Raw genomic sequence first — 12,972 nt, 5'->3', positions numbered from 1 at the left:
GGCAACAGGGCAGAGGCGCTCCTCACTTCCTCCCAGACGGGGCGGCCGGGCAGAGGTGCTCCTCATCTCCCAGATGGGGCAGCCGGGCAGAGGCGCTCCTCACTTCCTCCCAGACGGGGTGGCAGCCGGGCAGAGGCGCTCCTCACATCCCAGATGATGGGCGGCCGGGCAGAGGCGCTCCTCACTTCCCGGATAGGGCGGCCGGGCAGAGGGGCTCCTCACATCCCAGACGATGGGCGGCCAGGCAGAGACGCTCCTCACTTCCTAGACGGGGTGGCGGTGGGGCAGAGGCTGTAATCTTAGCACTTTAAGAGGCCAAGGCAGGAGGCTGGTAGGTGGAGGTTGCAGAGAGCCGAGATCACACCACTGCACTCCAGCCTGAGCACCATTGAGCATTGAGTTAGCGAGACTCCGTCTGCAATCCCAGCACCTCGGGAGGCCGAGGCAGGCAGATCACTCGAGGCCAGGAGCTGGAGACCAGCCCGGTCAACACGGCGAAACCCCGTCTCCACCAAAAATACAAAAACCATTCAGGCGTGGCGGCGCGCGCCTGCAATCCCAGGCACTCGGCAGGCCAAGGCAGGAGAGTCACAGGAGCCCGAGGCAGGGAGGTTGCAGCAAGCCGAGATCCCGGCAGTACAGTCCAGCTTCGGCAACAGAGGGAGACCGAAAAAAGAAGGAGAGGGAGACCGAAAAAAGGGAGACGGAGAGGGAGAGGGAGAGGGAGAGGGAGAGGGAGAGGGAGAGGGAGAGGGAGAGCTGAATTTCAATTTTAAAAAGACACATAAGAAACATACAATATTCCCCTTTTATCCACAGGGGATATGTTCCAAGATCCCCAGTGGATGCCTGAAACTGTGGCTAGTAGAGAATCCGTATAAACCATGCCTTTTCCTATACATACATACATATCTATGTTTTGTTGTTGTTATTGTTGTTGTTTTTGAGACGGAGTCTCGCTCTGTCGCCCAGGCTGGAGTGCAGTGATGCAATCTCGGCTCACTGCCAACAGAGCTAGTATTTCATGGGGATCTACTACATATCAGGTTCCAGGAAGCTAAATGCCTTTTGTTTGTTATTACTCACTAAATACAAATCACAACTCTCTTCTCATTACTCACACAACAAAATTTAGCTGATGGAGATTGAGTGACTTCCCCAGGGTCACACAGCTACTAAGAGCAGAGCCGTGTTTAGATTCATGTGGGAATACTAGACACCAAAATGAGCCAGCAGAAATATCATACATTTCAAAGGCCTACTCAAGCCATTTGTTCTTATTTTAAGGAAAATCTTTATGCTAATTTTAAACTCCAAATACTTATGAATGGCAGAGATCTACAGATTTGATTCTGATGTAAGAAATGATGCTCACCAGCTGGTTACTGCTACCACCCCACAACCCTGAGCATACTGGACAAATGTCTAAGCCTTGTGGTTAGTGGGGAAAATGCCGGTGGAGGCTGAAGTTGTCATGCAGTGACTCACGCAAGCTTAGGCAGATTTGGTGATATATGACACAGAGATGCAAAGAAATGCTGTAGCTGACACACACAGGCTGGCTCTGGGAGATGCAGAAGGAGCACATCACCCAAAATAGAGCCAGACAGACATCTTTAAGGAAGGAGCAAAGGGGCTGCATCTTAAAGAATGTAGAAGAGATTTGTCATGAGAGATGGGACAGGAAGTTCTTGAGAGGCAGAAGGAGAGCATGAGAATGTCAGGAAGGGAGGAGAGATTCTCACACATCTGGGAAGCTGACAATCCATCAGCATGGCCAGAAGGAAAATAAGGAGGAGGAGCGGAAATAATAGATGAGGCTGGATATAGAAGCAGGGTTGAAGCTGTGTTGATTGTGGTAAAGAGTTGTGATTCTATCCAGAAGGCAATAGTTAGCATTCTAAATGGAGATCTTTTAAAACAAGAGTCAGCAAATATTTTCTGCGAAGGGCTAAATGTGAAATATTTTAAGTTTTCCAAGCCATGTGGTCCCTCTCTCAATGATTCAGCTCTTCCATTATACCATGAAAGTAGCCAGAGACATTATGTAACACATGTATGTGGCTGTGTCCCATTACAACTTTACTTACAAACGCAGACTGCGTCAGACATGACCCATGCATGGTAGTTTGCCACACCCTGTTTTAGAAAGCTCAGGTTTATGATGTGTTAGAGAATGCCTACAAGAGCTCTTGTTTTAAATGGTAGAGTGAACATACAGTGGAATTCTATCCTGCTTGACCCAAGCTCTTGATGGTGAAAGGTAGAAAAGATAGATAGTAAATAGATAGATAGATGATAGGCAGGTAGATAGATAGATGATAGATAAAGAAAATACATAGCTGTTCCAGAAAACAGAAATGGATAACTTCATGAACCAAAAACAAAATAATATACTTTAGAAAGGAAGCAGGCTGGAAAACTCACAGTTGCAAAGCAAATAGAATTTCCAGCTGCGTCTTGTAGCCCCTTCCTGGAAGTAGTCACAGCCCAGCATGTTTTGACTTCTTCCTCTGTTTTTTGTTTGTTTGTTGTCTGCTTTTTTGTGGGGTTTTTGTTGTTGTTGTTTGCTTTTTTAAAAAAATTCCCTTTCCCTTCTTTTTTGTCACAGCAGCCTTTGTCACTTCAAATACTGCAAGTGTTGTTTTTAAAAAAATTATATCAACCTTTCAATTAAAATGCAGCATGTCTGAAACTTGGTATCTAGAGAGGTGAGATGGACAAAGGAGCCCTTGTTATTGCACATTTTCTTTCTCCAGACTTCACCTTGCACACAGTAACAGACAATGCACAAAGCCATTTCCTTATGGACTGAAATTCTGAAATCCTTTTATGACTGGCCTTTCCATCCTTCAAGTTCCCCTCTCCCACGCTGTGAATGATTGTATTGGACATTTTTGTTTTAATCTCAGTGACAGGAGAACACAGGTAGCTCTAATATAGCTGTGATCCAGATGGTTCTGTTTCTAGCATGTATTTATTTTGCAGCAAACATTTACATCCATCATTTTTCACTGTCTTTTGAAAATAGTTAGGCAATATCTCATCTGAGGTAGGGTGTTTCTAGTGGTTGTGTTCTGAGGAAGAAAAACTAATCTGTTCTCTTTCCACTGCATTCCAGGAACACTAAGAGGACCTTGTGCATGAATAATTTGTTTCCACACTACAGAGTGGGTAATAAGCAGATTAATAAAAACAATTGTGCTTCACTTCAATACCAGCCTCCTCCAACTCATTTTTTCTCAACAAACTTATTTTTCCAGCAGAAGAATCCCAGAATTCTCAGAGAACCCAGTGACTTTTTGCACCTTAAATCTGTGAAATCCTCATGTTTTCTTCTGCTTTATCCATAGTTCAAACAAAGATGAGGCAAAGCTAGATGCATTCCTGAAGGAATGTAAGAAATTCCTCTCTTTCTCTCTCTGGAATGAAATGAATTCCCTAGACCATCAGTTCTAACCTTCAAAAAGCAAACATGTTTGTGAGATCTCTTTCAAATACTACTGTAGACTCCAGTGTTTATTCATGAAGTTTTTTAAATATTTGTTTTATTTGGAATCAATTTATTTGTAATTTTAGTATTTGTATTAATATAACGGAGAAATGTTTAAATCTGTCTATGCCATATGTGCCTCTTGCTTATTGCCCAGTTAATTGTAGCCTCAGGCTAAACTTTGGTTTCTGTCTTTATTTTTTTCAGACCAAAGATTACTGATCTGAAAACATCTGCTTTTATTGTAGGGAATCATGCTGCCATCTCCATTCCTCTCTCTTTTCTTGCAATCTGGGTGGAAGTTCTTTAATATGAACATTTCAATCACCTTCACTCTACCATGTCTGCTATCAGCACATTCAAACTTATCCAGCCAAGGCTGTCATCTTAGGCCAGGGATTTTTTAGGAATCTATTTTGCTGTGATGCGGCTGGCACCCCTTTGACTCACTTTATCACCCCAGGGTTCTTTTCATTTTAGGAGCCCAAGAGGACAGAAAAAGAAGTAGGTGAGCAATTAAACCCTCTGAGTCAGGAGCATCTCCCCTTGTGTTAAGCAATGATGTAGAACATTGTATTTAGTAAGCTCCTAGCACATGAGCCACATGGCTGCTGAACACACATGCCTGCTTGTGGCTGTGAGCTCAGACACCATCATCATTAGTCTTTTCCATGCCTGGAGGGAATTATAAGGGCCACTTAATAACCTGTAAATCATAGAGAGTTAAAGGTGTTTCCCCAAAACACTGATGACAAATGAAAGGTGAGGAGTGTTGGCCACAGGTCAAAAGTGCAGGAAAGTCTCTCAGTGTGGGTTGTTGAAGAAATGCAGGTCTTTTTTCTTTTGGAAGTCTCCCTAGAATGGGGTCAAGGACTCTGCCCATTCTAGGATGAAAAATTGGGATATTAGACACCCTCAGATATTTATCCCAAGCCTTCATTTTGGGCTCTTAATTAGTTGTTCAACCATCACAATCTCAAAGGCTAAGCAGGGCATTTGAATCTCTCCACAGTCCAAATCAGCACCATCTTTTAAAGTTGAGTTTCTCATTATTCTCACCTGATATACCTTATTTATCCCACACTCACTCCAGTAACATATTGTGCTCACTGTTATCTTTGAGACAACACTTGAATTTTACTCAGCCTGCCGTGCTCTTCACATATCTTGTCCAGATCCAGTTTGGACTCATTCTTCAGCCCTGCATCAGTCAGTGGGGGCTAGGTTAAACTGTGGTGACAAACAACCTCCAAATTTCGTGGCTCAAAAATGTTTTTCCTTATTTATTTACATCTCATCATGGGTCAGATGTGAGGTAGCTCTGTGTTGTGTCATTCTAACACAGGAATCCAGACGGAAGGAGGGACCATCAATAAGATCCCCATTGCTATAGAAAAAAGAAAAAAGCATGTGGAATAGAAGTCTGTTTCTTGGATATTTCTTCTGAAAAGGTCACATGTTATTTCTTCTCACCTCCGTTGGCAAAAAGCAAACAAACAAACAAACAAAAAAGTCATGTGGCCATGGGAAAATTTAAGTAGGTGGGATGGAACAGTCAGAATGCATTCATAAAAAAATGACCTGAAAATATTTGGAGAACAGCACCAATGACTATCATGAATGCCAACATGCATCCCTAACAACCCGGTGCTATTACCCTCCAAACTTTTTATGTCTTGCAAAGTTTTAGAACTGCATATCTGAAGCCGTACCACTCAGAGGGAATGCAAAATACATAATGACATCTCCTTTAGGATATCCTTAGAGAATTCAAGGAAAAGAAGTTAAACAATTTAAAAGTGCTGTTGGGTACAGCTATTTAGCACTAGAGGGTAAGATTAGAGATAGATCGTAAAGATAATAATAGGGTTAGTGTTAGGATTTGGATCTGGGTCAGAGTCAGGGCTGGAAGTATGGTTAGAGGTGAGGTCATTGTCAGGGTCAAGATCAAAGTCAGGGTCAAAGTAAGGGTGAGAAGTGGGGCCCAGGGTAGGGATCAGGGTTTAGACTCAGGGTCAAAGTCTTGGGACAGGGTTAGGGTTAGGATTAGAACCAGAGCTTTGTTCTCTTCAGGACCCACCCGAGGGTGGGTCACCATGGCTTTGGAGCACCTGGTAGCATGTCCACAGTGAAGACCAGAGTTTCATTGTCCTTAAGACTGACCTGGGGAGATGTGGCTGCAGGCTATTGAGGTAGGTGAGGCAAAAGCTTCCTGTCTGCTCCCCATGTGCTGAGGAGGGAGCTCTGCCATGGGCTTTACTTTCACTTGTTATATTCTACAAGTCTTGTTTTAGAAAAGCATCCCTTCCTTGAGGCTTCAGCTGCTGATTGCTGCTTATCATCATAGCGTGCCATAACATATGGTAAGATTTGGGCTTGTTTCTGGGGAGAGATCTTGGTATAGAGACAGGGGAAATGCTTAGAGCCAACATCAGGACAGTTGGGATGAAAGCTGGGGATGGGCAGAGGCTGGAGGAAACATGTGCACTCCCTGTAAACACTTTTATTCATGTTTTAATTGCTCATTTTTCTTACAGTGTTAAAGTAGTAAAAATAGTATTGAAAAATTGAAAAGTAGGCATATTAAAACTTGCAACACTATTTAAGTTTAAATTTATTGTTTGTACCTCATCATTTTTTATTTTGTTGAGAAAGTCTAAGGTTAATTGGCAGCATATTTGTAATAGTAGACAGAATAATGTCTGTTTTATAAACACTGACATCCTACATTACATGTATGAACCCTGAAAATCTGAGACAGCTCTCAGATTTTTTAGAAACTTTGTTTTGCCAAGTTTGAGGATGCGCCCCCTTGATGCCTCCTCAGGAGGTCCTGACAACATGGGCCCAAGGTGGTCAGTGCACATCTTGGTTTTATACACTTTAGGGAGACATGAGACATCAATCAATATGTGTAAGATGTACACTGGTTCAGTCCAGAAAGGTGAGAAGGCCAGACAGGGGGCTTCCAGGTCATAGGTAGGTAAGAGACAAATGGTTTCATTCTTTTGCTTTGCTGATTACCCTCTCCAAATGAGGCAATCAGATATGCATTTATCTTGGTGAGCAGACAGGTGACTTTGGATAGAATGGGAGGCAGATTTGCCCTAAGCAGTTCCCAGCTTGACTTTTCCCTTTAGCTTAGCAATTTTGGGTCCCAGGATTTATTTTCTCTTCACCAGGTCTAACATGTTTTCCTATGAGCAGTAATTATTTATTGTGTATTTTATTACACAAATAAGGCATAGATTTTTAAAAAATCATCAACTTCATGCCTAGCTACATAGACATAATTACATAGAAGCTCAATTAAATTTGCAAACTTTCCAGAGTTTGGGTTTCCAAAAATTCTTTGTGATTCTTTAAAAGGTAAAGTATTTTTTCCCCATAAAACATAGCAACATCTAAAATCACCCGTAGAACATCGTGCCATTTTTGTTTCTCTAGTTTCCCCATTTTCTGCAAAACCTCACTGAGGCAATTGACTTTGAATATCCTTTTACACTCTTATGTTTTAGAAAGCATTGTGGTAAAATATTGAATCATCATGGTCGTAAGTTCTGTTCACATTCTTTCTTTCTTTGAATATTTTTTCCCAATGGCCAATATTTGATTCTGTTGTATTATGGCTAAAAGGTAGGCATGGGAACAAAGTAAAGGCAAGAAGTCTTTGGAATAAGTGATCCCATCACAATGAATCAATTTGCCATTGGAACATATTTTTACAGTCACTCTTTTGAAAATATTTAGCCATGAATTGAAACAGATTCTGTAAGTTTATTTTTTTCCTGGTCTAAGGTGATCAGCATTTTAGAGAATGAACCTAGGACACAATCACAGCACAAGAAAAAAATATGATAATTAAGTTTACACATATGTGTTACTACTGTAACAGAAAACATGTAAAGAGCATTTGTTTTGATTTATATATCAGTCTGCACTGTTTAATTTTTTGTGTCATAAATGCTCTTATTTAAAAAAACAGGACTAGTTAATGATGTCAATTACTAGTAATTCACAGTATAAATAATTAAACAAGGAAGCATTAAAAAATATAACAATGTTTTAAATAAAGTTTTATTTTACATCTTTTTTTTTTACTTACACAGAAATTGCCAAAAAAAAAAAAAAAAAAAGCAGAGATTTCCCATGTAGCCACAACCTAGTTTCCTCTCATTAACATCTTCTATCAGTGTGTCTCACATGGCTTATTAATATCTTACATAATTTGTCACAGTTAATGAACCAATACTGATAGGCTATTATTAACTAAAGTTCATGTTTCATTTGGACTCCCTTAGTTCTGTCTTACTCTGACCCAGGATCCCATCCAGGATCCTGCATGACATGTAGTCATCACGTGGGCTCTTCCTGGCTGTGACAGTGTATCAGGCTTTCCATCTCATGATGATCCTGATAGTACTGAGGAGGACTGGTCAGGAATTTTGTAGAATGTCCCCCATTTTCACTTCATGTTCTCAAGGTAAACTGTGATTTTTGATGTTCACTTGGATCGTTTGGCAGAGCTACTGTTTGTCAGGTTTCTTCACTGTGAAGTTTTTTTCCTCCTTGTCCATACTTCATGTGTTCTTTTGGAGCAAGTCACTATGCAGAGCCCACACTCATGGAATGAGGAGTTGGCTCCACCTTCTTGATGGCTGAGTGTCTACATCAATTATTTGGAATTCTTTTGCAAAGGAGATTTCTATGCAACTCCATTTTGTTATTCACCTATGTATACAAATACAGACACCTAGATAATTACTTTAAGCTTCAGTTATTATTCAACACTGCAGCAGTATGTTGCACAATTCATTCCTGTGTTGGCCATCTGTAGCTGTTATTATTGGCTTTTATTTTTCTTTGATATATTTTAATTTCTTTTAGTACTTACTTTCTGATACTTCAAGATTATACTGGCTCCTATATTTACTGTCCCAGTTCTAGTATCAGACATTTCTTCAAAGAGCCTGATTCCTTTCAGAATGGTGGGAAAACTTACATCTGGCTGGTGAATGAGCACATTGTATCTTGCCCCTCATTAGCAATGCTAGGAAGTATATGTGTGTGTCTAACCTACCTATACACACTTAATTATAAAGTTTTCTATGTAGAACTGTGTGTATCTATATTAAACTAAACATAAGTTTATGTTTGAAGGGGTGGCCTGGCCCTCCACACCTGTGGGTATATCTCATCAGGTGGGATGAGAGACTGAGAAAAGAAATAAGATACAGAGACAAAGTATAGAGAAAGAAAAGTGGGCCCAGGGGACCGGCACTCAGTATACCAAGGACCTGCACTGGCACCAGTCTCTGAGTTCCCTCAATTTTTATTGAGTATTATTTTCATTATCTCAGCAAGAGGAATGCAGTAGGAGAGCAGGGTGATAATAAGGAGAAGGTCAGCAAAAAAACATGTGAGCAAAATAATCTATGTCATAATTAATTTCAAGGGGAGGTACTATGCCTGAATGTGCATGTAGGCCAGATTTATGTTTCTCTCCACCCAAACATCTCAGTGGAGTAAAGAATAATGAGGCAGCATTGCTGCCAACATGTCTTGCCTCCCACCATACGGCAGTTTTCCTCCTATCTCAGAATTGAACAAATGTACAGTCGGGTTTTATACCGAGACATCAATTTCCCAGGGGCAGGCAGGAAACAGTGGCTTTCCTCTATCTTAACTGCAAGAGCCTTTCCTCTTACTAATCCACCTCAGCACAGACCCTTTATGGGTGTCGGGCTGGGGGACAGTCAGGTCTTTCTCATCCCATGAGGCCACATTTCAGACTATCACATGGGGACAAACCTTGGACAATACCCGGCTTTCCAGGGCAGAGGTCCCTGTGGCTTTTTGCAGTGCATTGTGCCCCTGGTTTATTGAGACTAGAGAATCACAATGACTTTTACCAAGCATACTGCTTTTAAACATTTTGTTAGGAAGGCACATCCTGCACAGCCCTAGATCCCTTAAACCTTCATTCCATACAACACATGTTTTTGTGAGCTCAAAGTTGGGGCAAAGTGGCTGGGGCAAAGTTACAAATTAACAGCGTCTCAGCAAAGCAATTGTTCAAGGTACAGGTCAAAATGGAATTTCTTATGTCTTCCCTTTCTACATAGACACAGTAAAAGTCTGATCTTTCTTTCTTTTCCCTACATATCCCCCTTTTCTTTTTGACAAAACTGCCATGGTCATCATGGCCCATTCTCACTGGTCGCTGTCTCTCCAGAGCCGCTGGATACATCTGTAGACTAACAACAGAGAGAATGGACATACAAGGATTAATACAAAATTTGCAATAGTGGAACTTCCAATGTTTTTAACACAAGTGGCAGGGTTAAGATTTGTGAGGCTATCAACAGCTTTCATGATTGCCTCGGTTTCTGGTACCAGATTTAACTGGGCTTTTGATGCCTCAAAAATTTATTCTTTTAATTTTGAAATATCTAAAGTAAGATTATCTTCTCTTCCTTGTAGATGGCATCTAACCATGTCCCAGTGATGTTCAGATTCATTATAATCTTGAGGTGTAACACAGTGTAACACAGTCACACTGTAACTGAAAAAGATATTCCAAGCTCATGAGCCTATCTCCCATCCAAATTACAGTTTGTCTAAGATCATTAATTTGGTTTGCCAATTTTTGATCTATTTGGGTATGAGAATTCCACAATTTTGAGGAATTCTTTTGCCAATTATTCACATATTCTGCAGTTTGAACAGAGGAGTGTAAAGCAATTCCAGCAGCCGCAGCAGTAGCTGTGACTGCAATAAGACCCATAATCACTGCAATCAAAGTAAAAATGAATCTTTTGGATCTAGTTAGAACTCCTTTTAATACTTCTGTTAAAATATGGACGGATGGGGAAGCCTCCCACTGTTGGTCCATGGACACAGGGATCCCCATGCCCTCTCTTGCCCTCACTAGCAGAATACGGTGTTGCCAATCCAAAGTTGAATCAATGCAAGTAAACAGTCTACAATTTTCACAGGTTATAGTTTGGGAATCTGGTTTAATAACTATGTTTCCTACAACTAGCATATAAGGGCATTTTACACACCCTATTTCCATGGATAGAGTGATTCTAACCTTCTATAAACCTGGTCCAGCCTTTCATAGGCCAGATTAATGCGCCAGATGGATGGGACCTGTGAACATGATTGAGTCTGGCCTGTACAATTATGATATAATTGGCCTCAAGGAGCCCAGTCTATAATAGTTCCAAATTCATTGTTTTGTAGTACCACTGCAGTATCAGCCACACATTATTCCCAAACTAAGACTTCTGGGCTTTTTGATTCTTTGGGAATTTCCTTGGGGCAAGGCTTCCCCTTAGGCCTAGATTGTAATGATCTTTGATAAGAAGGGTCCTGTAAATTATTTATCTGTGGCCTGAGTGACATTCCACTTACCATGTGATAAGTAAATCTACTGATGGCACTGACAGTAGGTACTTCTACCAACAAATTTTGGGTTGTAGGCATTAAGCATCCTGGTGCTTTCCCCAGGCAAATAGGAGGATAATGATACCCAGTGGAAATGTTTATCATCTTTCCTTCTTCTTCAGGTTGGGCAGGGCCACGGTCATCTGTGGGGCCTGGTACCTATGCACTATTATTAACATATACTTCAATAGGATTATCTATCCAAGTGACTGCCTGAATTAAGGGTGGGAAAGGCAAATAGGCCCAGTAAGTATAATTAGCTGCAGCTGCTCCTGCAGACATAGGGAGACTTACCACCATTGATACAATCATTAAAGCTGCAAGCAGCATATTCTCTGGAGTTTGTGTTACCTTTGTATTCTTCAGGCTTTTTTCAGCTAACTGTGTCAGGTTCTTTAGCTGGGCCCAGGTCAGCGGCTCCACTTTCTTGGTGGATGGCAACTTCATCTGTTCTTCTGATATCACCATTTTGTTCACCTGGCGAGTCAATGATGCTCGATTGCGGGTTTTCCGTCTCTGCGGAGGCACTTTTCTTTGCATCTCTGATGGGTTCATTGTAGAAGTTTAAATGTTTAGTGGATATCCAAACAGGAAGCTGATTTTCTTCTGGTGAAACACAAGCAAAACCTCTCCCCCATGTTATCACCTTACCTATTTCTCATGTCTTATTTTTTATCTTTCCACCAAATCAGTTTTCCCTCATGTGGGCTGTTCTTTTTACCAGTAAAATGTTGTTCTGCAGAAGTAGTGGTCTTATTTCTATAAATGTTTTAAAAAATTAAAGTATAGAGTGCTAGATTAAGTTGCATCTGGGGAGTGTTATACTCCTTACTGTCTTTTTCCTTTTTTTGTTTAACCAATTGAGCTTTGAGTGTTCTATTAGTTCTTTCAATTGTGGCCTGTCCTTGGGAATTATAAGGGATTCCTGTTGTATGTGTAATTTTCCACTGATTTAAGAATTTTTGAAATGCCTTACTACAGTATCCTGGCCCATTATCTGTTTTAATTTTTTCTGGAACTCCCATGAGAGCAAAACAAGATAATAAATGTCTTTTAACATGGGAAGTACTTTCTCCTGTCTAGCAGGTTGCCCATATGAAATGTGAACAAGTGTCAACCATCACATGGACAAATGACAATTTTCCAAATGAAGGTACATGTGTGACATCCATTTGCCATAATGCATTAGGACATAAACCTCTGGGATTAACTCCTGCCTCCTGAGTGGGCAGGTGTAGGACTTGACACTCAGTACAATGTTGCACAATATTTTTTGCCTGTTTCCATGTGATATCAAATTTATTTTTTAATCCTGTTGCATTTACATGAGTCAGGGCGTGACGTTCTTGTGCTTCCATGAGGGCAGATGATACTAGCAAGTCAGCTTGTTCATTTCCCTTAGTTAAGGCCCTGGTAAATTAGTATGTTCTTGAATATGAGTAATATAAAATGGGAAATTTCTTTTTCTTACAGTTTGTTGTAACAAATTAAACAGCTGATTCAACTGATCATCCATACTACATTTGATTAGGGCTGTCTCAACCTCCTTTGTATCCTGTACTACATATGCAGAATCTGAAACAATGTTAATAGGCTAATTAAAATCTTGTAACACTGAAATAACAGCAACCAATTCTGCTCTTTGAGCTGAGTGATATTGAGTTTCAATGATTCATTCTTTTGGCCTGGTGTAAGCCACTTTTCCACTGCTGGAACCATCAGTAAACACCATCAGAGCATTTTCTAAAGGTTTATATCTGGTAATTTTAGGTAAAATCCAAGTAGTCAATTTTAAAAACTGGAAGATTTTTGTTCTTGGGTAATGATTATCAATAATTCCCACAAAAGCAGCAAGACCAATCTGCCATGCAGCAAAATTGATAAAGGCTTGTCTAACCTGTTCCTTGTTTAAAGGAACAATGATTTTATCTGGGTCACTTCCACACAATTTTACTATTTGTAGTCTTGCCTGACCAATTAATGTAGCCATTTGATCTAAGTACAATGTAAAAGTCTTAATTGTACTG

General features: G+C 40.6%; 1 pseudogene; it reads right to left on the bottom strand.

Moving 5' to 3' along the window:
• Positions 1-9,610: 9,610 nt before the first annotated feature.
• On the bottom strand, positions 9,611-11,500 carry LOC134739237 (endogenous retrovirus group K member 113 Env polyprotein-like; annotated as a pseudogene).
• Positions 11,501-12,972: the final 1,472 nt, after the last annotated feature.

Source organism: Pongo pygmaeus, chromosome 3 (assembly GCF_028885625.2).
Source record: "Pongo pygmaeus isolate AG05252 chromosome 3, NHGRI_mPonPyg2-v2.0_pri, whole genome shotgun sequence".
Classification (NCBI taxonomy): Eukaryota; Metazoa; Chordata; class Mammalia; order Primates; family Hominidae; genus Pongo; species Pongo pygmaeus.
Note: the sequence above shows the minus strand (reverse complement) of the source record. Positions and strands in the feature narration are given on the sequence as shown.